Below are 4,803 nucleotides of genomic sequence, written 5' to 3' on the forward strand. Positions count from 1 at the left end.
ATTCCCAGTTTCCCCCTTAGTAGCTCACCATTATTTGACGCATTGCTTTGAGAGCCACATATTGAAGGCGCTAAGAATATGCAAAATATGATATTTTTATTGCTCATTTTTATTTCAACTCTGTCATTTCACTTTCATACCCATTATTAGGAAGTTCTTTTTCAACAAGTAACCTTGAAGTAGAACATCTGTGGAAACTATCTCTTCTAAAGTAGGATCTTCCTTCTTGTAAAATTCTATAGCAAGGTCATAAGACAAAGATCCTCAACTGGTGTAAATCAGCATAGACCTTTTTATACCCATGGAGCTGTTAAGATTTACGTCAGCAAAGGACCTGGCCCTAGGTCTTCTTTTGTATATTGAGAGAAACCAATGCATTTCGGATGCTGTGATGATAAAGGCAGGAATGATTTCAATTGTTCTCTAATATTTAGGGAAGAATAACATTTTTTAGTACACAAAAGGCCAAAATCCCCCATTGTTTTCACCATTTATTGTGCTTCTCATTCTTTAAAGTGCTTCAAACATATTGGGATCAGCAGCATCAGTTTACTCACGTGAGTAGTCCTCACTTATGTGAGTTGTAACTGCAGTGGGAATACTTGCATTCATATCACAATTCTGGTGATTAAGATCCGAATGAGATCAGAATTTGCCCTCATTTGAGAAATCTTATTTGATAAATGTGGCTGTAGAGTAACACTCAGAGGGGAAAGAAAGAAAGAAAGAAAGAAAGAAAGAAAGAAAGAAAGAAAGAAAGAAAGAAAGAAAGAAAGAAAGAAAGAAAGAAAGAAAGAAAGAAAGAAAGAAAGAAACATTGATCCCTTTTTGAATTTTTATGTAGACGGAAAAAAATGTGTTTGAAGAGGAAAATGATGATGCTGGAAAGTGGTATACCTCCATTGCTGGTGTAAACTGATGTAGCTCCTTTAGAGTCAATTTATCAGATCCCTGTCTGCTGTAAAACAGCTGTATTTCCACCATTATGAAAGTGATCAGATCTCCAGCTGATCTATATTGGCATAGCTTGATTGACATCAATGTGCCTACATCAGTTTATGCTTGAGGATTGTGCTCAGTTACATATTTCTATACAGAATTGCAGCAGGTTTTAGTCTGAAGCATCCCAACAGAAGGGAAACCAGTATGAATTATTTGATTCACATCCACAGGTTTATTCCTCAGATTCAGTATCTTTCTTTGTCACCCCTACAGATGATCTATTCTGAGATTGACCCTGGAGAGAATCAGACCATCTCCGATGTATTCATCCTGGTGGGGTTTTCAAACCTTAACAAGCTGCAGATCCTTCTGTTTCTGGTGCTTCTGGTCACCTACTTGGTCGCCCTCATGGGGAACCTGCTTGTTATCCTCCTATAAAGCTAAACCCCTCACTCCACACCCCCATGTATTTCTTCCTGGTGAACCTGTCTTTCTTGGATATCTGCTCCACTAGCAGTGTGGTCCCTCAGCTGCTGGTTCACCTCTTGGTGGAGCAAAAGACCATTAACATTGCAGGCTGTGCTGCCCAGATGTACATCATCATCATCATGGGCCTGATGGAATGCTGCCTCCAAGCAGCCATGGCGTATGACCGCTATGTGGCCATATGTCACCCCCTGCACTACAGAACTATCATGAGTGGCTGGGCGTGTGCACAGCTCGCAGGTGCTTCATGGACCATCGACATCTCTGTGGAAGTAGCTCAGACCACATGGATCTTCAGCCTGCCCTTTTGTGGCTCCAGCCGCATCCACCACTTCTTCTGCAACATCCCACAAGTGGTGAAGATGGCACGCATGGACACATCCAAAAATAAGATTAATGTCTTGTCTGTGTCAGTTTTGTTCATCATGGGCCCTTTTTTGTTGATAACCCTGTCAGGGTTCCCTCCCCACTCTGAACTGTAGGGTACAGACGTGGGGACCCACATGAAAGACCCCCTAAGCTTATTCTTATTCCATTCCAGAGACGTTGCCATTTTGTAAGATCCAGGCTGGGTTGTGTTCTCCCCCTGTGGGGTCAGTTAGAGTATATTGTCAGGGTGGTTTGTTCACAGGTGAGATCATAGTTGGGCTCAGAATGCTGGAAACCTGATTCAACTATTTAGCCCCAAAGGAGGTGCTTACTGGGCTGTAGTCATGTCAAGCTGTAGAGCTGGGAGGGGCTTCCAGTCCCTGATCCCATTTAATCATTTGCCTCTCAGCCAAGCCTGCCCCAGGAGTGGAGCAGAAAGTGCCCATCTGTGGAATGTATCCCTGTCTTCTTGGAACTGCAGAGAGCCCCAGCAACTCAGAAATCTAGTGATGGAACATGAAAATTGGTGCTGGATAATGCAGTGATGAGTTCATGAGAGAGATAAAGAGATTGTTGTGCATGGAAATATTTTGATAGATAATGGCCAATAATTTTGAGCACTGCTCGGATCAAATGCTTTGCAAGTTGGGAAGAACTGTCCAAAGACGAACACAGTAAGTTTACTATTGTCTTTTTTTCTTTATTAGAAAATGTTCTCTTCTCATAAAAGTCCCCGAAATTTCCAAACATTGAGATATTTGCAACAGAGAACCAATCGTTTCCTGCTGCAAGCTGAAAAATTCCAACCAAAAGAATCCCCCTCCCCAAAGGAAAAAAAACCCCAACTTTTAGATAGATAGATAGATAGATAAAGTCTTTCCATGAAAATTTGTTTAACTGAAAACACAAATTTTCTTTAAAAAGTAAAGAGAGAACATTATTGACCAGGATGGGAAGCACTAATATTGTCCAATGATACCATAATTTCAAACGCTGTCATTCTGTTACATCCATTTTTATTTCTCCTTCAAAGACAAAGCTGCAGGATGGCAGAACAGAGTGAACAACAGAGCTGACAGTCCAGGGAGTATGGGCTATACCTAATAGACATGCTAGAACCTTGAAACTCAGAGTCTGGGTTCAATCAAGCAGCCTGTTTTATGTGGACCTTGCCCAAGGACATTAAGGGCATATCTACACCACAGCTGGGAGCATGCTTCCAAACTCAGGTAGGCAGATTTCACTAGCTGTGCCAGGGTTCCTTCCCCACTCTGAACTCTGGGGTACATGAAAGACCCCCCTAAGCTTATTCTTACCAGCTTAGGTTAAAACTTCCCCAAGGCACAGATTCCTTTCTTGCCGTGGGATCGCTGCCACCAACAAGTGATTTAACAATCAGGGAAAGGACCACTTGGAGTCCTATTCCCCCACAAAATTCCCCCAAGCCTACACCCCCTTTCCTGGGGAAGGCTTGAGCATATATCCTCATCAATAGGTCACAAAGGGACTACAGACCCAAACCCCTGGGTCTTAGAACAATGGAAAAATCAGTCAGGTTCTTAAAAAGAAGGATTTTATTTAAAGAGAAAAAGGTAAAAGAATCGCCTCTGTAAACTTAGGCTGGTAGTTAACCTTACAGGGTAGCAGAAAATTCAAAGAGCACAGAGGAAACCCCTCTAGCCTTAGTTTCAAAGTTACAACAAAACAGGGATAAACTTCCCTCTAGCAAAGGGAAAATTCAGAAGTTGAGAAAACAAAGGTAAACTAATACGCCTTGCCTGGCTGCTACTTACAAGTTTGAAATATGAGAGACTTGTTCAGAAAGGTTTGGAGAACATGGTCTGATATCCGGATCCTCTTAGTCCCAAGAGCGAACGGCCACAGAAACAAAGAACCCAGAACAAAACCTCTCCCCCCCGACCAGATTTGAAAGTATCTGTTGTCCCCATTGGTTCCTTTGGTCAGGTGCCAATCAGGTTACTTGAGCTTCTTAATCCCTTACAGGTAAGGAGGAATTTACGCTTTCCCTATGGTTATGACAAAGCCTATCCTACATGTGCATTATCTCCACCATCCTCAAGCTGCAGTCAGAGGAGGGAAGGCATAAATCCTTCTCCACCTACTCCTCCCACCTTATGGTGGTGACTTTGTTCTTTGGAATGACCCTTTTTGCCTACCTGAGGCCCAAGTCTATCTCCACCCCAGAGAGTGATCAAATGATTTCCCTTGTGATCACAGTTGCGGCACCTGTGTTGAACCCCACAATATACAGTCTGAGGAACAAAGAGGTGAAGGGAGCCTTCAGGAATACAGTAAAGTAGAGTATCTTTTCACACAACTGAAGAAAACAGAGAATGAAAAGTAGAGTTAATTAAAACAAGGGGAATGGGGGGAATTCATGAATGTTTTGTTGAATTGCTCCCGATGACCTGCACTTTTTTAATTGAAATTTTGCCATTTGAAAAACTTTGACTTCTAAACCTATCAGAAGAATGGGAAGAGAAACTTTTATTACCAAAAAACCCAAAAATTTAAATATCTTCAAAATTTGGAATGTGAAAGAAAAAAAGCTTAAAATGAAAACCCTTTCATAAAATGTTCACCTTGGTTTTTGCAAATTTAACAATTTTCACCAAAATTTTAATGATGGAAAAATTCCAACCAGCTCTATATATAACTCCATTCAGGCTTCTCCTTTTCCTGCTTTGTCAATTCATTGCAGCATTTTAGGTTTTAGGTTGGGTTGGACTAGGTTTTTTTGGCTGTGTAATGGATTTCCCCAGTGCTCCCTGTTGCCTAATTTTAAATAATATTTCTCAGCACTTATGCAGTTTCCTGTGTAAGACTCTGATGGATCTTTCAATGCCTAACTTGATCAGGTCACACAACAACTCTGGAAGCTCTCTCTTGACTTCCATGGCATTCTGCACAGGTTCAGAACTCTATTCTAACAGACTATGTATATCTTAGATTCATTGATTAAAAGGCCATAAGGGACCATTTTGA

General features: G+C 41.4%; 1 pseudogene; it reads left to right on the forward strand.

Moving 5' to 3' along the window:
* Positions 1 to 1,215: 1,215 nt before the first annotated feature.
* Positions 1,216 to 4,139, forward strand: LOC140897306 (olfactory receptor 10A4-like; annotated as a pseudogene).
* The last annotated feature ends 664 nt before the right edge of the window (positions 4,140 to 4,803 follow it).

This window comes from Lepidochelys kempii, chromosome 13, assembly GCF_965140265.1.
Source record: "Lepidochelys kempii isolate rLepKem1 chromosome 13, rLepKem1.hap2, whole genome shotgun sequence".
Taxonomy (NCBI): Eukaryota; Metazoa; Chordata; order Testudines; family Cheloniidae; genus Lepidochelys; species Lepidochelys kempii.